The sequence below is a fragment of the Sminthopsis crassicaudata genome, chromosome 5, assembly GCF_048593235.1.
Source record: "Sminthopsis crassicaudata isolate SCR6 chromosome 5, ASM4859323v1, whole genome shotgun sequence".
Taxonomy (NCBI): Eukaryota; Metazoa; Chordata; class Mammalia; order Dasyuromorphia; family Dasyuridae; genus Sminthopsis; species Sminthopsis crassicaudata.
The window spans coordinates 79,126,007-79,152,244 of record NC_133621.1 but is presented as its reverse complement, the minus strand read 5'-3'; the positions used below and the strand labels follow the sequence as shown (position 1 = coordinate 79,152,244).

The 26,238-nt window shown below is 37.4% G+C and overlaps 1 protein-coding gene and 1 long non-coding RNA gene across 4 annotated transcripts in view; one reads left to right on the top strand and one right to left on the bottom strand.

Annotated features, from left to right (window-relative positions):
* LARP4B (La ribonucleoprotein 4B) overlaps window positions 1-26,238 on the bottom strand; it is a 190,298-nt gene that overhangs the window by 118,297 nt on the left and 45,763 nt on the right. For 2 of the 3 annotated variants that reach the window (XM_074267224.1, XM_074267226.1), the window contains exon 1: window positions 10,770-11,045. The exons of the other annotated variant lie outside the window; for it this stretch is intronic. The gene's annotated coding sequence lies outside the window, so the exon portion shown is untranslated. Of the gene's footprint in view, window positions 1-10,769; window positions 11,046-26,238 lie in introns of those variants that run through there. 3 annotated transcript variants of the gene reach the window in all.
* Window positions 11,188-13,311, top strand: LOC141542649 (uncharacterized). Its single transcript, XR_012482223.1, has 2 exons — window positions 11,188-12,878; window positions 13,003-13,311. It is a non-coding gene; the product is annotated as an uncharacterized LOC141542649 (long non-coding RNA).

The following is a 26,238-nucleotide window of genomic DNA, read 5'->3' as shown; positions in this document are numbered from 1 at the left end:
TTTTCACTAACTGAACAAAATATCATATGGAAAAAGTCATCCTGGGTCTAAGCCATGTATATGTATGTATGTATGTATGTATGTATGTTTTCCAGACAATTCTAAGACTATGAGCTGTAAAGCAGGAGCCAACCTACATTGGTAAAGAGAATTTCCTCAATAGTAACTTCTTATGACAATGAAAGACCAGTACATAAAGTACATCCAAGTACATAAAAAAGTAATACAAATATACATACCAATTCTTCAACTGATAATTTGGTGGTCAAACGAAAGGAATGTATATTTGGCAAAAGCACAAATGCAATCAATAACCATAAAAAAGAATAATTTCTTTATATGACTAATAAAAGAAATGCAAATTTAAAAATTCAAATGTTTCAATTTTTACATTTATTAGGTAGGTAATGACAAAAGATAAAAATAATAAATGTTAAGAGTGGCTACAAAAAAGCCTGATACACTGATGCACAGGAAATTATGAATTGGTCAAAAACCATCCTGGCTTTCTTTTATTTAACAATACTTCTTTCTTACAAAGAAGAGTTAAAAAGAAAGGTAGGGTTTTAGGAAGTGATTTCCGTTTTTAAAAAGGAGCAGTAAAATAAAGGAAGGAAGGAAAAGAGAGGGATGGGATGAAGAGAGAGAGAGAGAGAGAGAGAGATTCTAAATAAGTTCATAATCCACTTTGTCACTGTGGTACATTTGGCTCTGCCACTAACTTTTGGTCCTAAACATGTCTCAATTTCTCTGACAACCTATGTACCCCAGCAAAAAATTACATTATCTTTAGATATTCTTTTATCATACTATCATTAGTTTAAAAGCCATTTATTCTGGGATAAAACAAGTATCAGTTAATAAAATGGTGTTTACAACAAAAGTGTGTCTCAAAACAGTATTTCTTTTCGAAAGGCAGCGTAAAATATGTTGTTGGTAGAGTTGTGACCTGATTGAACGATTTCGGAGAACAATTTGGAACTATGCCCAAATTGTGCAAACCCTCTGACCCAACAATATCACTCCGAGTTTTATATCCCAAACTTCATAAAAAAGAGAAAATAGATGCACAAAAAATATTTGGGTAGTTCTTTTTGTGGAAGCAAAGAATTGGAAATTGAGGGGATGCCTATCAATTGGAGAATGGATGATCAAGTTGTGGTATATGAATGTGATGGAATACTATTGTACTGTAAAAAATAAATAGGTGAATTTCTGAAAAACCTGGAAAACTACATGAACTGATGCTGAATGAAATGAGCAGAATCAGGAGAACATTAAACACAGTACAGTAACATTATGTGACAATTAACTATGACTGACTTAGCTATTCTGAACAATACAATAATAAAAGACAACTCCAAAAGACTCATGCTGGAAAATGCTATCCACATCCAGAGAGAGAACTATGGAGTTTGAAAGATGACTGAATGTATTCTGATGGAAGTGGATATCTTCAACCTTGAGAAGAACTAATCCAATTCCAATTGATCAATGATGGACAGAATCAGCTATACCCAGAGAAGGAACACTGGGAAATGAGTGTAAACTGTGAGCATTGTTTTTTTGTTTTGTTTTTCTTCCCAGATTATTTTTACCTTCCAAATACAATCCTTCCTTTGCAACAACAACAACAAAATTCGGTTCTGCACATATATATTGTACCTAGGATATACCATAAGATACTTAATATGTATGGGAATGCCTGCCATCTAGGGGAGGGGGTGGAGGGAAGGAGGGGAAAAATTTGGAACGGAAGGGAGTACAAGGGATAATGTTGTTAAAAAAAAAAAAATTCCCTATGCATATGTACTGTCAAAGAAAATGTTATAAAAATTAATAAATAAAATAAATCAAAAAAAATAAAGATGATTGAAACATACTATTTCACTTTTTTTCGTGTGTATAACTGTTCTTTTATTCTGTTTCTTTTTTCACAACATAAGTAATGTGTAAATATTAAACAAAATTTTAAAAGCTAGAAAGCAGGCTATGGCCAAATTCGTCTTAAACATTTATAATCCATAAAACTAGAACTAACAAAAAAGACACACATAAACATCAAGACTTTATTATCTAAAACCTTTCCATAAAACTTGCCTATTCTGGGAGCTAGTGGTTCAGTTCATACATATAACATGACCTGTTCAAGGGGTTATGGCAAAATGGTACCATAAGTGAGGTATCACCCAACAATGATGAGTTTTAAGTTTGAGTCATCATAGACTCAGTAGTACTTACATGAAAGATTGTCACAGTAAAGCTTAAAGCATAATATCCTTATGTTAAATTTGAAATTTTTTCTCTAAGGATAAATCCAAATGGACATCATGCCTAGGAAAATAAAGTCTCTGGATAAGATTTAAACTTATTAAAACTGAGACACAATCAATTTATTGTTATTTAAGAAGCAAAGCACTTGAAATCACTTTTCACAGGAAACAGAATATTACTAAAAACTGGAATGAGTCTATATCATTGAGATTAAATTCACCTGTTTAAATATCTTACTCTTTAATTTGACAAGTCTATTTTTTGATTTCTTGTTCATATATATATATATATATATATATATTGTTCATATATATATATATATATATATATATATATATATATATATATATATATATATATATATGTATATATATATGGCTTTTTGGCTCCAATTATATCCAAGAAAATTAATTTCAGGAAACAGAAAACTATGTACACAGAAATGGCACAGATTAGCACAAAAGTGCTCTAAACCACTGATTTATAAAATTTCTACCAATACTACTAACTTGTTTTAGTAGCTCAAAACAATTTAGTCTTCCTTGCCTCCATTTTTATTTTTATAAATGATATAATTAAATATTTGCAAGATAATCAAGCATAAGAACTGCTAGTAAAAAACATTCAAGCAAACTGCTCACTTTTGAACACTGTCCTTCTGATTCATCAATTACTTGTTTATAGTGCAGCAAACTAAAAATTTGAGACAAATTCTAGTGAAAGATTGTCCTCAACAAATTTTCCCAACCATACTTCCCATGAAAAATGCTTAGGCAGCATCCAACTTGATTGCTACTAAAAAACACAGCAAATTCAGTCCTTATTTCTTTTGATATTAAGTTTATTTTATCTTCCAACCCTAATTCACTATTTCCCTAAAATGATATCATTTTTAAATGCATATATATTATTACAGTTCAAGAAAACAAGTGAAAAATACTTAGAAAATATAAAATATAATAAATCTTTTTGCTAACTAATGAAAAGCGCACAAACACAAATCACAACATGAGAAAAATGCTTGAAGGGGTAAAAATTAGTACCACAGGTCATAAATACTGTACTTATCTCATAGTGGTTACTGCATTTACCAAAGTAAAATTCAAAGGTTTTTGAGCACTCAAAAAACCTTTCATATGTATAGGTGATGCTGTCCTAAATACAAAAGCCCATGGGCTACAGGAGGCTCTTCAATTAGATTTATTTTACTATACATGATGCCATATCATCATCATAAGCATTTAACAATTCCTCATAGCCTACCAACAAGAATCCAGACTTGTCAACCTAGCATTCAAATCCCTGTATAATGTGGCATTAATTTACCTTTGTAGTCTTTATGACTTACTACTCATTTACAATTAAAGCAAATTGGAACACTTTACTCCTGCACTTAAAGACTCAAAAGGTCTGAATGTGGGTGCTCACTTTCAACATCATAGATCACAAACTACCTAATTCCTATATGGACTATTTTACTTACCTTTAAAAAATCCTCCACATGGCATCCAGCAGACCTATTGAGGCTTTCTTTTATATCTCCTGATTATTATACAATTACCAATAAACATGCCAATTATCAATAAATTATCCCTTGCACTTACAACATGACTAACCCACATTTTTTTTCCAGTTATACAAACAACTAACTGATGGTATCCTATATTGTCTGGTTGGTAATACACTGCTGTACCTCACTCAAAGTCACCATATGCTCTTACTGTATTGCTCTCCAGGTGTACTGTACGTTTAATTTTTTTCAATACTATGGTATTCCACAACTAACAGCCATATAACATCAGAAAAATAACATAAGCTATAATGGCAGATTTGTATTTCAGGAAGTGTGTCATTTAAAAGCACTATACAATTTCCCAAAGGCAATACAGCCCATTTTCTTTCTATTCAGTTATCCTTTGGCTCGTGTCCAAGTTATATGTACTGATGGATTAGCTCTATGAGTTATCCATCCCATTGCATTGTCCATTTACTTGTCTTTCCTACATGTTGAATATTGAGTGGGTATGGATTTCACTTAAAAAGCTTTACAATGTTTTGGAGACAATGGAAGCAAAATGGGGAAAGGGAAAATATTAAAAGACGAGGAAATATCAAAAATCTTTATTATCAGTAAAGGAAAATACGATAGCCAAGAAACTATCCATAATCACTATCCATACCTTTCTTATTATAAAATCTATGAAAATAATATATACACACAATCTATATACATATTGAAAGCATCCTTGATGAAGGTAGAAAATGAAACAGGCAGGCTTTTATAAAAAAATTCTACAATAGATCACATCTTTACAGTTACAGAATTGACTGAAGAAAATACAATAGATAATTTAAAATTTTTTTGATTTAATGGAGCATTTCACTCCATTATGCTACGGAAATGCTACCTTAAATGCTCCCCTCCAATAGAGTCTTCTTTATATGTCACAGTCATAGAAAAACACAGAGACAGAATCATTTGAGTGTCATCTAAATGTGGCATAAAACAAGAACAGACATACTTGCCAAAAGTTTACCAATATGATGTGATTTCCACATAAAATGAAAGATCTTTCAGATGATCCTTTTTGTAGAAAGCAATGTACTTTTATGATTTTACACCTTTGCTTATGTTGTTCCATCTGCCTGGAATGATTTTGCCTATGTCTGTCAAATTTTTACACATTCTTCAAAAACCAGTATCACTTTCTCCATGAAGCCTCCTCCAATTGCTTCAATTAAATGTAGTTATTCCCTCATTTTGAAACCCATAACACTTTCTATCTATAAAATGGCATTTCAGCAAACAAATAATGGCAAATCCTAACCTTCCCTGCCAATTATAACTTCCATGAGAATAATAACTCTTTTCTCTCATCTCACATACAACCTTTGCACATAGTTATTTTCTAATTTGTTTAGCTAAAATTTAGGCATCATTGTAAATACAAAAAAAAAATCATTAGATATAATTTCTCCCTCAAATTCATATGAACCCAGCATATGAAAACTTTAAAGGGGTTTCCTGTATAATGTAGTCTTTAGCTCCCCAATCAAAGGATAATAGAGGAAGAACTAGAACTGAATATGGCAGTCATGTTGACTAGCCCCTAGATTTAATAGCCCTCTGAACTAGTACCCCAGAACTTTGGTACATGGAACTCTGAAATATACAAGAAACTAAGAAGGTTCAGGTATAAAAAGTTCCAAAGTCTAATAGTCTAAGAAATATTCTCTTTTTATCCCTCATATCTTTTTCTCAGAAACATATCCCCTTAATTTCTATTGTTTTTTAATTGACTCAAATCTACCTACTGTGTCTATTCTAAAATAAAGTTTGAGTACTGGAATATATTGCAATGACTTTGTTCCTGGAAAAAAAAAAGTGCCTTAACATAATCACTTTATTTTAATGAAAATATGTAGACATACCTTATAGTGAAATCTTTCTGGAATGCAAATATTTTCAAGTCCTTTAGAATCAACAGTGATTTTTAAATTTGTAAGTGAGGAATATATATATATATATATATATATAAATAAAAAATCGCCAAACCACAATTCTAAAGGTAACAAAAGAGATAACTGCAATGTAACCATTCTAAAAATAAGGTTCAAGGGAAAAAGCTGTTTCTAATTCTTAACTTCTATGATCTATCTCTGTATAAGCATTTTATGTCTTCCTGGACTGTTGTAAATGAACATTTTATTTAAAGGAAATTAAGTTCAAGTCAATCCCTTAATAACATAAAATTTACTTTACCCTCTCATTTATCAGTTTATGAAAAATTCTCTCAACCTTTCTTCTTCCCCCCCATAAAAATACCCCCCAAGTATAATTCTGTTGGTAAAAATATTTTCGAAATTGAGCTTATGAAGTCGACCCTAATCACCAATATAAAAATCAATTCTTTGAACAAGAGAGTATTGGATTACCTTTTTTCTATCACTAAACTAAAATCATGGGTTTTTTGGTTGTTGTTTTTTTTTATATTGGTTGTTATTGTTTGTTAACCAAGGAACAACTATAATAACCAAAAGCTGTCATAACAGAGTGAGAGTTCTTTGTAGACAGGCAGTTTTCTCTCTCTCAGTAGTCTTAGCATTTAATACAATATCTGGCCCATAAAAGTACTTAATATAAAAACATATTTTTATTGACTAAATCCCTGTGATTTTATTTTAAAAGCAAGTTGGGTGAACTTAGCAATGTTGCCATTCAGAAAACAAAACACAAACTTTTTTTGTTATAAAAGAAAATAACTGAATAAAACTTAAAAGAGCATCAGCAAAACTTCAAATACCTTTAGACAGTGTAATTCTATTTTGTTTTATCAGACTTAAATTCTGATCTGAGTCTCACACAGGTAGATGTTAACAGCGCAAAAAGAATATGTATTCAGGAAGAAGTGAATTTGTATTGTGTCATAACTACAAAACACTGAAGACAAGTTTAAGACAGGCAGCAAAGGAGTGTGTGCTACCCAAAAGCGTGAAATATACCTGGAATGGCTTTAAATCATCTAAGAAAGGTTAGAAGGGAATTTTAAGAGGACAAGAATTATTAAACTATTCATGTTTTAAGAAAATAAAAACTAAATCAGAAATAAAAATTATTCCTTAAATATTAAATAAAAATAGTATACTAAGCATGATTTCTACTCAATTTAAGAACTTGTTCTCTCCCTAATCTTCTAATAGTAGTAGGTCCTCAGGCTTCAACAAATGCATTTCCTTTTAGCCAACAATCATTCTTAATCAGGAGGCTCAAGGTGAAGGCAGATTAATTGAACTTAAATCAACATTTATTAAGGCCTGGTAATGCATACGGCACATTCCAGGTCAGAAGAGATTAAAAAAAAAAAAAAAAAAAACCCTTACAAGATCTTTCCTACCTCTATTCCCTCCCCCCCCCCCAAAAAAAGGAAAAGTCATTTCTCTTAAAGAAAGTGCCTTCTACTGGGCACATTCAACAAACCAAATGCATTTTCTGACAAAACCAACACCAGTAACAACTAAGTCTCCAAAAATGTTAAAACTATGGTAAAATTACCATAAAATTAACATTTTAATAAACTTGACTTTCAAGAGAAATAGTTTTCTCAAGCACCATGAATTATCTAATTGGGAAAAGGAAAGGGGAGGGAATACTTGAGGAACCATTAAAATTTGTATCATCATTTTATCATCAAGTATAAAGAAGTAAAAAGTTATTCAATATTGTATGAATAAAGGAAATTAAGTTTAGAAATCATAAACTTAATGCTTTTTTATTGCAATAACCTTCTGATATGTATACCTGCTTTTAAATCTTTCTAGTTCAACTTTCAGCCATCAAAGTGATTTTTCTAAAGGAAAAGTTCAACTATATATACACACCAACTCAGTGGCTCCCAATTGGCTCCAGGATCAAACAATACCATCATTTTGGTGTTCAAAGCCCGTTTTAACCAACCCTCTTCCTCCTCTTTCCAGTCTTTTTTTACACCTTGCAACCCGCTATACCATTCAATTTAAAGAGACCTCCCTTCATGTTCTTTAGAGCAAGACCTTGGGGGGGGGGTTTTGAGGGGGGAGGGGCAGTGAAGTAGTGGAGCTGAATTTTCTCTGACTGTTCCCACCAGGGCTGAAATACTCTTCTTCCTCATCTGAGCCTACAGTAGACCTTCCAGGTCTCCTTCAACCTAAATAAAACAACTTTTTTCTACAGGAAGCCTTATTCCACCTTCCCCCATTAATTCTACTGCTTTTCCCTCTTTTAATTAACGAATATTTCCCCTGTAGGTAGCTTGTTTTGTAGGTACTTGTTTGGGATCCATAACAGAGTGAGAGTTCTTTGTAGAGGGGCAATCTCTCTCAGTAGTCTTGGCACTTAATACAGTGCTTGGTCCATAATAAGTACTCAATAAAAAACCGTATTCGTTATTGACTAAATCCCTTAAGATCATTTTCAAACTTCAAAGAAACCAGCAAAACAATCACAAGGTGAACCATAGGGTCAAATTTAAAACATCTACTTTATCATAAAACATTTGCTCAAGTGAAGATTCTTCTGTATCTAATTATATTAGGATGATAATAAATGGTATTTTAAGTATTTTGCAGTTATCTGTGTGTACTCCTCCAAGTTTCAAGGAGTCATTGTTATCTAATATAATGGATATTGAATGAAAACCAGGAGATTTGCACATAAAATGCTGGATTTTTCACCAGTCTAATAAATTCCTTGGTCTAATAAATTTTTTGGATAATGAAATGGGATAGAACAGGTCTCTCTAGTTTTTGGAGGTGAAAAAAAATGAAAAAATCTGTATGACGCCAAGTATACCTTAGAATGTACACTTATCAAGAGAAAAATTCAGAACAAAAATCTTAAAGAAATAAATGTTGAATGAATGAAGTCTTATAAAAATAAATATTGGAGAGACATATTTAAAATTTTTAGAATGAGAATTTTATTTTGGTCTTGAGTTTAAAAAAAGATTTTGAATCAGGAGATCCAAGTTCAAACTTTAGGCTGTGCCACTTAGTAGCAGTGTGACACTCAGTTAAGAACCTCTCTGGAGCTGTTTTTTCATCTGAAAAATGAAGTTGCATTAGATAACTTTTAAAGTTCCTTACAGCTTGACCTTATACTACATATTAATCAAATAACTAAAAAGGTTATTTCTACCTTCTAACTGTAGATTATGGCCAATATAAACTTTAGGAAGGAACATGTAATGTATTTACATCTTAATCAAACAAAAATTTGTCAGTTTTCAATATAGATGTCTTAATAAAAATGCTTTCCAGAAAGTTTTATACCTATTCACATTATGAAACAAGGACAAAGTAAAGTTATTTTTATAGAGAAGCAAATATTGGAGGGAGGGGGAAAGGAAGCCCACCGCTTTAAAAAGTATGAAACAGTTGAAGAGGTCCTGTTGTATCCTATTTTGAAATTAAGTTTATTAAAGGAACCTTGAGAAAAGGGACTGGCAAGAGTATGGAAACTGACCACATTCAGTGACTTCTCTTTGCTGCCTCTTAAAAGTAACTCGGCAAAGTGCAGCTCAACCATGCTGAGGTTGCATTTAAAAGTTTAAGGAAACTTTAAAAATACTATAAAGTAAAATCCTAATAGAAATTACTCAACAAATCGAAAACCAAAGGACAAAGATCTTAAAATTAAAAAAAAAAAAAAAAAAAAAAAAAAAAAAAAAAAAAAAAACCTAAGGGAACTTCATTTTAACTTATTTACCCCGCCTTTTAAATATAAAAAGCACATCCTGACAGTAGTGCTAGAGAAACTTTTTTTTTTTTTAACTGTTTCGAGTATTCAAATGTCCATTTTTCACTTCGGGTTACTTAGGAGTTACAAAGCCGCACATTCCTAGGAAGAGAGCCCCTTCCCACACACATTTGGCCGCGGTCATTGCCACCGACTCCGGAGGGATGAGGCACGCCACAGCCAAGTCCGCTCCAGCGCGTTGCGACGCGGCGCGGCGGTGCAGCCGCCGGGATAACGAATAAAGTTAGCAGCTTCCACTTCCGCCAACAGAACCAGCCGGATAGAAATTCCCGATCCGTCAGTCCCAGGATGCGCGACACCATTTCGAGACCCGGCAAATCGAGGGGTTCCCGGGTTTCTGGGCAGGAACGGCGGAGCCGGAGCGGCCGCCCAAATAAGGACCCCTCCCCTCGCTCGCCCGGGGGCGTCCGCAGCTGGAGGCCGCCTCCCCCGCCCCAGCTCTCCCCAGGGCTCAAGGACCAAGACATTCAAGGAGCTATCAGGGCGCAACTCCCCTCGGGCCAGGGCAAAGGGAGCGAGCACTCCACTTCTCACAGGGCGAAAGGGAAGCGGCCGAGGGGAGGGAAGGGCACGGCCCGCCGCACTGCAGGTCTGGGAGAAGCTGACACAGCGCGGTCTCGGCCGGCCCCCGCCCCCCGGGGGCCCGGAGGGAGAGCGCTCCGGAGCTTCGACCGCCACATGGCTTCCCGGCCCCGGAGGCTTACAGGGAGTGGGAACGTCGCCAGGGCCCTAACACAGACGCGCTCTCGGGGGGCTCAGGCTCCCCGCGTCACGGCAGCCCCGAAGACGCAGGGGAAGACAAGGACCCAGGGGCGAGGGTCATAGAGAAATAGTCAGGGAAGTGCGAGGCGGGGGCCGGCCTCCGCACGCCCCTGGGCCCCGGAGCGAACACTTCCTTGGGCCCGGCCCCAGGGAACCCGTTCGCCCAAGGGAACCGCCCGCAAAAACCAAGAGCCGGCCCGGCCGGGGCCCAGGGAGCAGCCTCCGGCGGGAAGATGGCGGCTCCGGTGACAGGAGCGAGACGGGCGGCGGCGGGTCCGAACGAGGGAAGAGCAGGCTCCCTTCCTGGTCCCGAGTCCCCCTCCCCCCGGCTCACTCCTCCCCCGCCCGTCCCCGGGGCAGCCCCGGACAGAAAGGGGAGATGGAAAAGAGCTAGGAGTCAGAAAGACAGCGCCGAGGAGCCCCGGGGCTCAACTCTCACCTGTCACAGCCGCCGCCGCTCCAACTCCAGCTCCAGCTCCAGCTCTGGCCCCAGCTCCGGCTGCCGCTGCTGCTGCCGCCGCTGCTGCTCCTGAAAATGCCGCCGCCGCCGCCCGATCCCGACCACGGGCTCCTCCGCCGCAGCCCCGGCTGCTCCAGCGACCGCACCACACGCGGGGACCCGGGTGGGGGGAAAAGAGGGGAAGGGAAGGGGGAAGGAAGAGGCGGAGGAGCGGGCGGGCGCCGGGAAGGAGGGGGAGGGTGGGGTGGGGAGCGGCGCGGGCTGGGCGGCTGCAGCGGCGGCGGCGGCGACAGCGGACGCTTCCCCTTTCAGGCCCGAAAATGTCTCAACCTCGAGACTCCAAATCCCCAACGCTCCTTCCCGTTCGCATGAGAACCCACAGCCCCCCACTTCCGGGACCCCGGCGGAAGTCCCTCCCACTCTACCCTCCCCACTTCTCCCTTTCGAATTCACTCGCCCAGACCCAGAGACTGCCGGTCTGGGAGGCCGGGAGAGCCTCACGTCAAGCGCCAGGCGGCGCGCCCATTGGCGGATTTACTCTCCCTCCCTTCCCCGCCCCCTCCCCTCATCCTAGTCCATTCTGGTACTCCGCGCGCACCCCCAGGCCGGCGCTTCTGATTGGAGCTGGGACGCATGCCGCCGCCGAGTGGCCCCTTAGGCTAGTTGCGAATTAAGCTCTGGGTCCCACCCCGTCCCCCCCTCAGCGGCGGATCAGTCTTCCTCTAGCTTCGAGCCTCCCCTCCCCCGCACCCTCTTCTCCGCGCGGCTCCTGGCGCTACGCGCACGTGGCGGCGAGTAACCCCTCTCGGCTCTCGTAGCGACCGTTGGGACTGGAAGAAGGCGGCGGCGGCGGCGGGAGCCAGGGAGGAAAACTTCCTCCGATGACGGATGGCCCCGTTTCTTAGGAAAAGAGGAAGCCGGTGTCTTGGGCAACCCCAAGGTCGAGACCACCCGAGTCGCTGACCGGAAACCGAAAGCGCCGGCCCTGGTGGTTTCCCCAGCGGTCTCAACACGTTTAAAAACTCTTGAACTTTCGGGGCGGGTTGCGTGTGCGGGCCGGGAGGGGGGCAGGGCCCACCCCGGTGCCACGGTCCGTGCCACCCTGGATCGGCCACCAGGGCGTAGGATCCCGAAGGCAGCCGAGGAAGACGGCCGCTCTCCACCTTCAATTAGCCAAGAAGCGCATGCACCCCCCGCGGGAGGGAGGGGAAGGGGTCGGTAGCGGGCTAGGAGTCCTGACCGATAAGGCCACCTGGGGGGAGCCTAGGGGAAACGCGCTTGGAGCTGGCCAGTCAATTTGCTTTAGCTCCTGAGCGTGGTTACTTTATTCGCGGAGGAGCTTCCAGTAAAGAATTGTCCTCTTGGAGGTCTGACCTCCCGGTTACATAGGATTCCTTTACAAGTGAGAGGGGACGTGCATTCCTTGTTCTGGCCACCCAGCTGCTGCGAGATTCATTCTCTGCATTGCAGTTTTGCGACTCAAGTAAAAAGCAAAATAGTCCCCAGAAACTATTAGGCTCTCAAGAGAATGCCAGCGAAATCTGTTGGCCAATCTGCTGATAAAATAATTCCTTTTATACAGCCATACAATCTCTTAACATCTCATTAATCCAGTATTATTCAACCAGGTTGTGAATTAATTGGAGGAGACTGAGAAGCTGTATGGTATTACACAGACTGGTGTTGGACTCAAACAGCTGTTGGATATCGACTAAGCAGTTGTATAAAACTACACCTTTTACTCTCCTTAGTTAATCCTTATGTACTGAATTGTTGGTTCCTGCTTATCCCTCAGCCCTGGATCTAATCACCTCATTGCCTTTTTGCCTTTCCAGCCCCCCCATTACCTGTTCACCCAAAAGAAAGCTGTCATAAGGCTCTTCCCTTCTCAAGAAGCCGAAGAGTCTGCCACAATTTCTTCCGTTTTGGAGCAGTAATGTGATACAAGGGGTGGAGCAGTCAGTACTCACCTAAGATGAAAAAGTTATACAGACTAACTAGGGAATGCACACACATCTTCAGTGGAGTCCCTTTGCTCCCAAACACAACAAATCCAATGGTTTTCCATGGAAAAAATGTCTCAAAAAGGCAAGTATGTTCAATTCCCAAGTTTTGGCTTTCCACCTGATTTCCTTTATGTTCATAGCAGAATTTTTATAGAGTAATCTTAACTTTAGGAATCGTCTAAATCCACTTCAATCTTATTTTACAGTTCAAGAAACAAGTTTAGAGAGAAGAGCTCTGGATGATCCAAATCTCTGCTGCTCCAATTTTTTTATGACACCAAGCCATTTCAGATTGCCTTTCACTTGCATATGAATATAATTCTGAAATTCATATTCCCCATTTTTACTGTATTACTAATCCTTAGAAGATAAGGCTTTAGACCTTGTCCTTGGGCTTTTGCATATGGCATGACAACACTTGAGTCCTTGGTGAATTGAACTGTGTAAAGGGTCACCATTGTAATCACAAGCCTTGAAAAAAAAAAAAATTAGATAAAGCAATGCATTCCTTTAAGTTTTGATTCCTTTCAACTTTAAAGAGTAATCTTGATTTTGATAACTTTTGGAATCTGAGTAGTGTGTTCACAAAAATAATATTCCTAAACAGCAAAGGTAAAGAATTGAAATTTCTGAAAAAAAATTTGCTAGTCTTACTGCCCTTTGAAAGTGTCCCTGCTTTAGTTGCCTCTACTTTTATCCTGCCAAATCCTAAGCCTGTCAAAGTAGCTTACTCTTTAATAATATACAAAATGATGTGTGTTGGTATTAAATTTTCAGCTTCCACTGCTAAAACAGTTAATTTTTTTGCCTTTTTACTTTCCATCAAGTCACTGTTACAGAGGAGTTAATGGGCAGATATGTGGGCAGGAGTCAGGTATAATTAATTTTTTTCAGATAAGTATTACCTCATCAAAAAGTTTTAAAGCACAAATAAGAACAAAGTATTAAATAATATATATATATACACACACACACACACACACATATATATATATATATATATATATATATATATATATTTTTTTTTTTTTTTATCCTGGAATACATAGTAAACACTTTGTCATACCCTGCATGGAAAAGATGAGGTCAGTGGTATATTTTTAGCATCAGTTTTTCAAATGATAGTATTTTTTTAACTAGAAGCTTTTCTTTATAGAAGTACTTTGACAATATTTGCTACCTCCCAGAATTTTCTCTGAAAATAGGTTCATTATTTTGTCTTCCTAACTAGTTCCCATGTTTATGTTGCCTTTTCTCTCCTGTCTTGTCCATACCTTGGGAAATTCATTGGAAGAACATTAGTCCCATTGCTCAGAAAGTTTAGCTTACAGAACTGGTCAATAATCAAACATTTTCCTACTATGTACTGGGCACCATGCAAAGCACTGGAGATACAAATACAAAAAAAAGACTTTCTGCCTCAAGAAGCCTATAATCTAAAAGAATTAAAGATAAAAATGAAAGCTGAAAAGAGAGGAAGAGAAGATACCCAACTAAGGGCATGGTGAAGTCCCAAGGTAGAGTAATAGGGTAGGAAAAGATAAAGTGAGCTGAAGTGTCTACTTAATTGGATTTTTCAAATTCATGGCCCCACCCCTCTAGTCCGAGCAGCAGCAATACCAATAGCAAAGTTAAATATGGAGTAACGATGAGAAACTTAACTGTTAGAATTATAGATTCTAGCTACAGTGATAAGTTTCATCACAAGTCAAGATTCAAAACAATTATTTGCATTTATGTATTTTAGTAATATATGTTTTGCAGGGACCTAAACAATAGAGGCATAAACAATATATGGCATAAGAACTAGGTAATCACTGAAAATAGGAAAGGCAGCTATTTTTGAAGTAGTGGGATATATCTTTTGAAGCAAGGAAAGGCGTCCATTAAGGATCTGCTATAAATCTCAGATGGGCAGCTTCTAAGCTACAGAAAGGGGACAAAGCTCCCTTCTTGGAATCAAAGATTAATCTGTTCTGAGTTCAAATATGGCCTCAGACATTACTGCCTGTATGACCTCAGGCAAGTTACTTTTCACCCTGTTTGCCTCAGTTTCCTTATCTGTAAAATAGCTCGAGAAGGAAATGGAAAACTAGTATCTTTGCCAAGAAAACTCCAAATGGAACTTCAAAGAATTTAAACACAATTCCAAAACAATTGAATTATATCTCCAAGTGACTCTATAGGTTCTCCAAGGCTAAATTAGCAGACCACAGACAACTTTAGCAAGACTTAAAAAACCTGGAAAAGTTTCATATATTCATCTAATGTCATATTGGAGGACAAGCCAATCTAAACTTGAGGCTAATCAATTTTCCCCTCTGGCCAATATTTACAACTTGATTTTAAAAATCATGGATTTTTAAATACAAAGTGACAATCCACTAAAGCATAGTAGGATTGGAATCTTCTTTGGTAGATTACCCAAATTTGTGGAATTTCAGTTTTCACGTTGGAAGAATTGAAAATGAAGCATAAGCAGGTATGGCATGGAAATAGGAAGGTAATTTTGGAAATGGATTAGACAAAATATCTTTGCTTTCTCTTACAAATGAAATACACTATATATTATAGAATCTCATCACAGAAGTTTATCATGCAAATATTTAGCCTTTAGCTTTTATTATTACATGATATCATTTGTACAGTAATGTGCTTTTGTGCCCTTTTTTGGCCCAGTTAATTTTCTATGATAATTGAGAGTAGGAATTCTTATTCTAGTAGTGACTGTTTTTGTATTGGACTGTATGTGCATATTTAATATATAATTATTGAGACACCCTATGTAGATCTCTTCGAATAATTGAAATCAAGTCTCAGTGCAGTACAAGTACCTATGAGCCTAATACTGTGTTTGCTGCTATCATTCTATTTTTTATGGCATGACAACACGAGTCCTTGGTGAATTGAACTGTGTAAAGAGTCACCATTGTAATCACAAGCCTTGAAAAAAAAAAATAAAGTAATGCATTCCTTTAAGTTTTGATTCCTTTCAACTTTAAAGAGTAATCTTGATTTTGATAACTTCAAAATGAAAAGTTTATGAAGAAGGGTTATGCATCCACAGGATGATCTTATCACGTTATGCTTTGGACCCAAATTATCCTTAATAGGCCAGGACAAAGTGTGGTCAAACAACATCAGAACTACATATTATGTCCCAAAACACATAATGCAGTTTTAAGACCAGCAACTAAACTAAAATTTTTAGAACACCTATATTTAGTGACATTCCCATTTTATCAGGTTTAATAGTTAATGCACATATACATACAAATATATGCTAATTACATACTGTATGTTAAGCATACAACATCTAGAACTACTAAGAAAGGCAAGGGGATTAGATTGTAAATGATAACCTTATAGAAATTTTCTAGTCCAACCCCACTTGGATGAGGTAAACAGGTCTAGACATGAAAAGTTGCCTATAGTAATGCAGATTGTAGTCCTCAGAGCAGAGTTGTGAATCCAAGTATGATGACAAATTGCATTATATCATTGTGACCAGTATGCTGCTGTTCCAACTACACAATCCTTTTATTGAAAACCAGACCATGAGGGAGCAGCTAGGTGGTTAGAGCACCAGCCCTGAATTCAGGAGGACCCGGAGTTCAAATTTGATCTGACACAACACTTCCTAGCTATGTGACCCTGGGCAAGTCACTTAACCCCAGCCTCAGAAAAAGGGGAAAAAAAAAAAAAATTGAAATGTAGCGTGCTGTCGTCTCCAGAAGCTGCTGATCGCTCTCTGGGAGGAGATCTGCTGTGTCAACTCAAATCTCTCAGACAGATTCTTCTTCCTGTAGAGAACCGTTGTCTCCAGACAGTTGCCGTTAACTCTTGTCCAGAGAAGTGACTTCCCTTCCTGCAGAGAGCCGAGTCAAGCCTGATGTACAGCAGAGACTTCTATCTCTGGAGTGCTGTCCTCTTTTATCCTCCCAGAGAATGGGGATGGGATAATGCAAGGGCTTCTGGGAAGAAGTACTCCAACCAATGAGCTTGCTCCTCTTAGAATTCCTAAGGTGTAAACTCCCTTTAAAGGCCCAAACCAAAGGTCTGAGCCAGAGAACTGTCAAGTCAACCTGAGTTCTCTCCTTGTAATTGTCCAGACAACCTGAATTCTCACCTTGTCACTGTCCACACAACCTGAGTTCTCACCTAGTAATCCTAACATAGAAAACCAGATCATGCCTTAACTTTTAAAAGGGAAATAAGTTCAAAGCAAAGTTCAATTAAAGTATAGAAAGGGGGGGAAAAGCAACAGAAGACAGAGGCCTCTGAAAACTAGAGCAAGGCAGAGTAAATCCATCTCTAGTCCAGCCCCAAGAAGCTGCTAACTCCTGTCATCCTATAATAGATTGGCAAATGAAACTTCCATTTTGGGTTACAGATTATAAGGCCTATAGAAAATGAGATGATTTAGAGGTGAAGTCATTGGAAGCCTCCCCCAAGGAGGCTTTGTTTTTAAGGTACAAAAAGGATTCTTTCCCTTTGAGCTGCTGCTTTCTCCATTTTTTTACCCTTTTAGATTTATGAGTGCATTGAAGTCAACTCAAAGGTATAGACTTTAACCTAGAAGAATCAAAAAACTTGCCATTATTTACCTGCTTCTTAAATGTCTAGGTGTCTAGGTGACTTGTACATATTTTATTTGGTACCAAAGGCACACAAGATCTATTAAGCACATAGACAATCCAATATGAGTTCTGATAACATAAAACAGAACAAAAACCCAACTATAACATCACACTAACCTGATGTAGTAATAAAAGGTAAAATAACAAGGAGCAAATGACAAGGAGCTTTTTGGGTTAAGAAAGGGAGATTACATAACATTGGTTTTTTTATTGTACACATTAGCTGTAGCCACAAAGAATTAGCTGCTTATGTATGACAAGAGGAATGTATTATAGATCTTAATCTTTTCATCTGCGCTGATGCTTATGCAGATTAGCAGCACTTGCAATGTCATGTTTGAATAGTAATCTTAGAAATATTGGAAACATATTACCCATTTTTTCATAGTTTATCCATAAGTTCATGTCAATATCCATATTTTCAATTTCTTAGCCACAAATCTTATTTCAGGGTTGCTGGCCAATTCTTGGTGCAACATATCCAAATCATTTTTGAATGATGGATATGATGGTATATACCAAGTCATTGTGAGTTTGCTGTAGTAATTTTTTTAAAATGTATTCTAAGATGGCAAGTATATTTGCAAAAATGTTTAAAATTTGTTTTTTAAATTGTCTTGAATCCATAAAATGCTATAGAAATGTCATCACATAATTGTTATATGTATGAAGAATCTCAGAACATCCTGGGATCTGGAAATTAATAAGATAAAACTTTTAGGATTTAATGACATAGACTTGACAGACTGAATTCTTGGATAGGGAAAGATGAGATCTTAACACAATGAAGGCATTGTTACTAGTGTCCCAGTGAAGAGAACCACTTACCAAAGTCAGGAACACCTCAATTATGGCTTTAGAAATAGCCTCGCTTTGTGACCGTGGGCAAGTTACTTAACCTCTGCTGGCCTCAGTTTCCTCAGCTATAAAATAATAGCATTGTAGTCAGGATCAACTAAGATAATGTTTGTAAAAGCACTATGCAATGTCTCAACCATAGTAGGCCTTTATAATTCTTACAGAACGGAGAAAAGTCCTGGGAGTGGGGAAAACGTAGACTCAAGCCTTGTCTTTAACACATATTGTCAATCAAAAAGCATTAAACACCTACAATCTGCACTCTCAAGCATTTCAGATGGGAAGTCAATGATGAAATAGTGCCTTCAAGGAGCTTCCATAAGAGACTTAAAATAATTTAGAGATGAGACACTAGCATCCAGGCCTAATCAAAAGATTTCATTAAAAAAGTGACTCTCACCTGGGCTTTGAGGGAACCTAGATATTAGGAGAGAGGGAGGGAAAGAGAAGAGGCAGAGAAGGGCACACAGAAAGGAAATGTGAGAAGCAGTAAGAAAGCTTGTTTTGGCTGAACTATAGTTCAAAGTATAATATGTGAAAGGTAGTAGTAATGTTTGATAAACCTAGCGTCCTAAATGACTGTCAAATAGAGTTTGCATTTGATCTTAAAGTTAATAGGGAACTACTGGAGTTTTGAAAGTGTTAAATTACAAAAGATTTAATGAATAGGTGAAAGGAAATGGAAGCAAAGGAGACTGATCACCCTTTTCTAGGAGTTTGACTATGATGGAGGAAGAGATAGAGGAATGATAGATTCGAGTGAGAGTTGTGGCATTTTTTGGATTTTTTTTTTTTTTTTTTTTTTAAGGTGGGAGACTTTGGCTATTTGTAGGTAGAAGGGAAGGAGCCAGTGAATAGGGAAATAATGAAGTTAAAGGAGGTGACTATAGGGATGATCTTCCAGAAGAAATAGATAGAATCAAAGGTTAAAAGTAGATAAGTTAGTCTTGGGGAGAAGGGCCACTTCTTAATCTTGAGATCAGAGTAAAAGAAGAATGGGAACAACATCATGGAGGGGGGATTGAGAGAAGGGGTTAAAGAAGTTTACTCTATTGCCTCAGTAAAGGTCTTCTACTGAGAAGTCAGATCTAGTCAACTAGAGGAAAAAAGGTTTTTGACAAGTATCTTGATAACTGATCAAGCCTTTAACTTTTTAGTGCCTCGGGGCAATTCCCTAATGGAGACTTGATGAAATCATAGGTCTTAGATTTAAAACAAAACAAAACAAAACAAAACAAAACCCCACCTTATCTCAATAGTTGATATGATGATATGCATATATTATTTTATATAACATGTGGTAAAATTATTCAATGGCTGCATAAAGTATCTGAAAGTCTGTTATTCGGCTGTATACTTTTGAATTGAATACTCGGCACAACACATATTTTTATCACATTAAATTGAATTTTACATTCCCTTTAGAATTTAATTAAATGTGTGTGTGTGTGTGTGTGTGTATACACATTGAACTCTTCAGAGTATTTTAACAACTGTCAGTTGTCAGTGTCCTCTTAAAATAGTGAGGAAACAATTGCTTAAAGCTAGAAGAGAAAACTACTTTGACTTAGATCATTTTAACTAGATGGGATAACTAATCAGGATAAGAGGAAGAATATAATTTACTATGGGTCAGCATTATGTTATGCTTTCATTTGATTAGAGAATTAGCTTGGCATTGTGGATAGAAGGCTAATCTTAGAATACCTGTTCCCCGCTGTGTTACTCTTAAAATCCCAGAACTTCATAGAGTCCCAGGGAACTCTGTAATCAACCAATTTAATCTTTAAGCATCTATGCTTAAATCTGAAGTTAAGCCCAATGGTTACTAAGACTACTCCCTAACTTCAGGGAATTTGTATTCATTCTAATGGAGATAAGATACACACAAAACACCGGTTAAGTTGTGATTTGTCCTTTGTTCTTGAAGAGAGGGAGGTGACGCCATTATATGCAAATTAATTGAATTTAAGAGACTGTGAAGATCACCTTCCTCACTTTTCCCTTCCAGATCCATCTGCTTCCAGTGGCCAGATATAAATCAGATGATCAGAGACAGCCATGGATGTAGTGGGAGAACTTGAAATTCTCATTCTCATTCATTCTCTCATTCTCTCCTCCTCCTCTCCCTATCTCTCTCCTCTCCTCCCTTCCTTCTCTCTCTTTTACATTCAATCTGAATCAATCAGAACCTAAACTCTGACCAATTGATAACCAATAAGATTCAGAGTGGTTTTGGTTTAAGGCTGATCTGGGGATCACAAATACAATTTCTAGAAAAATTGATGGAGGCTGTGTCATGAAAAAGTTTTAATTCCCAAACAGGAGTTTATTTTAATTCATAGTGTTGTTTGTCCTTTGTTTCCAAAAGTACCAGTTACATAAGAGATAATAACTTGACATGAGTCTGAATTGGATTTAAAGGAAACATAGTTTTAGAATCATCAAAGTCTATTGCTCATTACTGGGGATGACACAGGAGGCAGTGGATCACCTTGGCAAGCTCTGAGCTTCATGGCCATTGGAAGAAATTTATATGCTTGAGGTAAACACCCCCCCTAATTCATCAACACATTTGAAGCCTATCAGTTACCCTCAACCTGGCTTAGCATTTCTATCTAGACAGTGCTCCAAGGTGCAACTGATACACATACTACAGTTTCTTGGAGCCACAGGTAAGAATTGGGTAAAAGATGGACACTAAAGGAGGATGAACGGCCCTCCATATCAGATTCATCCTGCTCCAGGGCTTTTGTGTGACTACAGAACATTTAAAAATCTAACCAATTATAACATTGTTTTTTATTAAAGTTTTTTTTTATTTTTTAAAACACATGCATGGATAATTTAACATTAACTCTTGAAGAACCTTGTGTTCCAATTTCCCCCCCTCTTCTCCCACCCCCTCCTCTAGATGTCAAGTAGCCCAATATAACAACAGATTCTTAATAAACAACCACAGCTGCACTTCTGCTTCAGCTGCAGTGGCACCTTCAGTCAGCAGATGACTAAACCTATTTCCTAGGCCAGTCCTGGGAGTTCTCCTCTTCCATTCCTCAAAACTTAAAGGATAAGATGTAGGCTGTAGAAGGGACTTTAAAAATCTAATTGTCTTATTTTACTAGTGATAAAAAGACCCAAAAAGTATTTGAATAAAGTGATTTAACCAAGGTCACACAATTTATTAGTGGAAAGTTAGGATTCAAAACCACATCTTAAGATTTCTCAGCCTGTACACTCTCCACTACTTTTGCTGTCTCTACTTCTAAAGAACAGTCTACTTGCATTCCCTCTTGTGTTTTAAACGACTCATTCAATTTCCGGGGTTCCTCACAATCCTACAAATATTGAGCTATCATACCTTAACCTTAAAATACCACTACACCTATAATTTACCATGGCATGGTTCCCTCTAAGGGTGTTCCTACTCTTCATTTCAGGTGAAATACTAATTTTTTGCACACTTGGACATGAAATGTTTAATTTTTTTTTCCAATTTGGTATCCATTAACAAATTAGTATCCATCAACATTAGTATCTTGGTGTCTATCCCAGTTTAAGTCTAAATGTCTGACAAGGATTGTTTGCTATATTAAATTCAGCCTTCAAATTGTTTTTCATAGATATATATAATTTTTTGGGGGGGGGCTTCATTTTTCTAAGTTTCCCCACCAGGAATCTTTTTCCTTACCAAATTCTATGAATTCTTCAAGGCCAGTCTAAATTTTTTTCTCCTCCATGACACCTTTGCTATTCATTTTTGTCTATACTAATGTCTATTTTCTCAGAATACACATAATATAGCATGTATACTAATTCATTATGGAACTTAAAATTTTTTTTAAAAAGTGTAACCTTGCTCCCCCATATAATTTAAAGTTCTTTGAAAGGCCTATTTTTAATATTTCTGTATTCCTCATAATACCATCAACACCTCTCTAGGGATATAATACCTTGTGCTCAAAAATTGTAAACTACTCGTGTAAAATCTTGATTTCATTCCTTCCTAGTTTTGAACTTTGTTTCAGTAGTCTTCCTTTAACTTTCATGCTGCTTCACTCTTTTCCAGAAGTTCCATACCATTTGTTTACAGATATGCTTAGTTCTCCCCACTCCTAAAAAGGATCTTTCTTTGGCAGCCCAGTCCTTCTGGGTAATGTTCCATTTTTCTCCTTTATTAACTTCTCAAAAACCTTCCTATTCCTTATACCTTCATTTTCTCACTACATTACTACTCCCAATTTTGCAATTGGGTTTGGGCCAGTATTCTACTGAAACAGCTCTTTCAAAGGACTTCCTAATCATTGTTTTTAATGCCTTTTTTTTTTTTTTTTTTTTTTTTTTAAAGGTCTTAACCTTCTATTTCTCTTAGTGTTTGATGTTGCTAACTAGTACCTTCTCCCTGGGGGTAAAAGACACCACACTATCCAAGTCCTCTGCTTACGAGTTAAAACTGCCCTTTCTTTCATTGTCCTCTGAATGACCCTTTAATAATCTCTCCCAATTCCATCCTTGGTCTGATTCTCATCTCCCTCTCTTTTATCCTCTCTGAGATTGAGCTACTACTTCATGCAAATGAATTCCTGCTGGCTCTCTTCTGAATTCCAGGCCCCTATTTAAAATTACCAATGGGCATCTCTACCTGGCTACTAAACCAGTACCTCCAATTCAATATGTCTCAAACTTAAGCTTATTATCTTTTCTCTTAAACCCATCTCATCCTCCTTATTTCAGTTTCTATTTATGGTACTACTATTAACTTGGTCTCCCATGTTGTGACTTCCTTCTCTTCACCCCCACATCCAGCTGCTACATTCAATGCCCATTTTCTGCACTCACTTTCCCCACCTAATTTTGGAGTCTGTACATTAATGGGTTTCCCTCAATTTTTCTATTTAATGCAGCTACCATCCTATTCAGTTCCTGCTTTTCAATTCTCTCTTTGGCCTCCACTGTTTTCATTTTCTCCCCATTCCAGACCATTCTTCATATTTCAGTCAAATAACTTTTCCTACTCATAGATCTGGTGATGTCACTTCTCTACTCCAAAAATCTTTTGTGGCTTTCTATTGGACACTCAAAATAAAGTTCATACTCAGGGTCCTTCACCATCTATCACTCAATTCTTTTCTAGCTTTTAATACATTAGGCCTCTTCATCCATTCTGTGCTTCCATCAAATTGAATTGTTCAGTCTCCTGAAAATTCCCAGTGCTTTCTTGACTCGATCTTGGTTCTTGTTTTATCTGAAACATCTTCCTTTCGCTTACTTATTCTTTAAGGTTCACATTATAGGCATCCCTTTCATGAAGCATTTCCTAGTCCCACAAGTTTCCAATCTATTCTGGAGATTTGAGATGGTTCCTCATTTTTTTTAAACTGTAATTAATGTAAATATAGAAGGCCCAGACCTCTGACTGAATCAATCAAAGGGGTACAAGGGAAGAATATGTTTCTTCATCAGTTTAAATGGAGAGGAATTCTTTGATCATGAACAGATACCACACAAATATTGGGGACTAATGGTTCAAGAGAATCAGTCACCTTGTGAGGCTTTGGATAAAAACTACAGGCTAGTCTAGTAATGGAATAACTCTAGCCAAGCTCCAGAAAAGGAATTATGGAGTGGGGGAGGGACCTGGAAAAATCAGTGTCTGTCTCTATCACACACACACACAGAAAACTTAACCTAGTGCAGTGCCCTTGGAATAAATGGAACTAATTTCGGCATTTTCATTGGGAGTTAAAACATGTTTAGCATATGGGCTTTCTGTAGTCTAACCCAAAGATTCAATCTGACTCTATTCCACTTGCTCTTGATTCACAGCATCTCAAGAGTTGGTAGGGGGGCAGCTAGGTGGCACAAGGGCAGCTAGGTGGCGCAGTGGATAGAGCACCAGCCTTGAATTCAGGAGGACCCGAGTTCAAATCTGGTTTCAGACATGTAACACTTCCTAGCTGTGTGACCCTGGGCAAGTCACTTAACCCCAGCCTCAAAAAAAAAAAAAAAAAAAAAAAAAAAAAAGAGTTGGTAGGACCTCAGAGACTATATAGTCTAATTCTGCACTGGCCAAGATCCTACTATCTTCTGACTGGCACCATTCTGGTTTTGTATAGGACTAATGATGAATTTTTTCACACATCAAGCCTCAATCTGTCCTTCTGTAGCTTTCACACATTGTTCTTTGTTGTTTCTTCTAGGGAGTGCCAAATGAGGTTAGGCAGGCTAGAAGGAAGGAAGAATGAAGAAAAGAAGGGAAGGAAGGAAGAGAAAAAAAGATAGCATCCCACAACACCTCTGCCCCACTTCTTATTGAGTCTGCAATCCCATTTGCTAGTTTTTAATGTCCTGAGATGCAGTTCATCTGGGCCTGGTAACTTAAGCTTATTAAAGGCAATCAGATGCTATTCCTACTTATTTGGAGTATTATCTCCCTTATTAGTGGTGATTTCTGTTTTGCTTGTTATATTCTAAAGATCATCCTCGGCAAATAAAGCAGAAGCAAAATGGGAGTTGAACAATTCTCCCTTCTCTCTGTACTCCATTATTATTATTCCATTCACTCCAAACAGGATGATATTTTTCAATATAGCTAAAGAAAAGTTTTTTTTTTTTTTTTTTTTTTTTTTTTTTTTTTTTTTTTTTTGCCAGCCCCTGTTCATTTTGGGCTTTAACACTCCTGACATTATTTGTACAGAAGTCTAATATGTTCTTTTCAATTTATCTTCCATTTTGCTTCCTTCTATATACTGGCACTTGAAAATTTTAGCTGGCTGATGAGTTCTTTGAACTCATTTGTTTCTTTATACTTTTTTTTTTTTAAAGACAACTGCCCATTTTCTGACTCATTGGAATTTCTCATCTTGTCTGAATTTCATTATTGAGAGTTCTTTATCCATCCTGATTTTCTTTGAACTCTTTGAAATCTGCCATTGCAAAATCTAGAGTGTATGTCAGAGTGTATGTCTGTTTACTTTTCTACCACAAATTTTGAGAGGGAATGATTACTTTCCCTAAAATTCCCATCAGTTCAACTCCAGTAACTACTTTCTTATTTGGTGCAAGGATTAGATCAATGATAGCCACTCCCTTTTGTTTGTTCTACTTTTTGAAGGACAAAATTATCTTAAAGCTCATCAAGAAACAGTTCTATGTTTCAGCAGCTATCTAGATAATGGTAATATTTGATCACTATAGTATCATGCTTCTGTGGCAGAATTCTGCTATCTCAAAGTCCTCATCTAGTCCTTGTAGATAATTAAAATATATATTAACATTGCTTTCATTAGTATGTCTATTGATCTTCATGAAAATGCTTTTTGTTGTTTTCCCTCTTATCATTCCTGAATTTATTCACATGAGTAGACCTTATTAATGAAACATTACTGCTCCCCTGCACACACACTGGAGATTTCTCTTTATGTTGATCCTATTTCTTTTAGGGGGGTTTATAAGTATGTCTTTTTAAAAAATTCATTTTGAATTTAAATACATAAAAGACAGAACATTTCTGTGTATACAGCACAACATAAAGAGAATTCACTATTAAAACCATGAATTTACATTTCATTTCATATTGTTTACTTTTAAGAAAAAAACTACATAAGTATTATACTTGGGTTTTTTTGTTGTTGTTGTTTTGTTTTTGCTAAGACAGTTGGGGTTAAGTGACTTGCCCAGGATCACACAGGAAGTGTCAAGTATCTGAGGTTGGATTTGAACTCAATTCTTTTTTCTGGAAACAAATAACATCTTCTTTCATAGATCCTTTCTAATTGATTTGAGTATAATACTCAAAATAACTTCATTGCTTAAATTTGTTCTTCAAACAGTATCACTGTTATTGTATATAATGTTCCCTTGAACCTGCTTATTTCACTGTCCATTTCATACAGTTCTTTCCATATTTTTCTAAAATCAACATGCTCATTTCTTATAGCACAT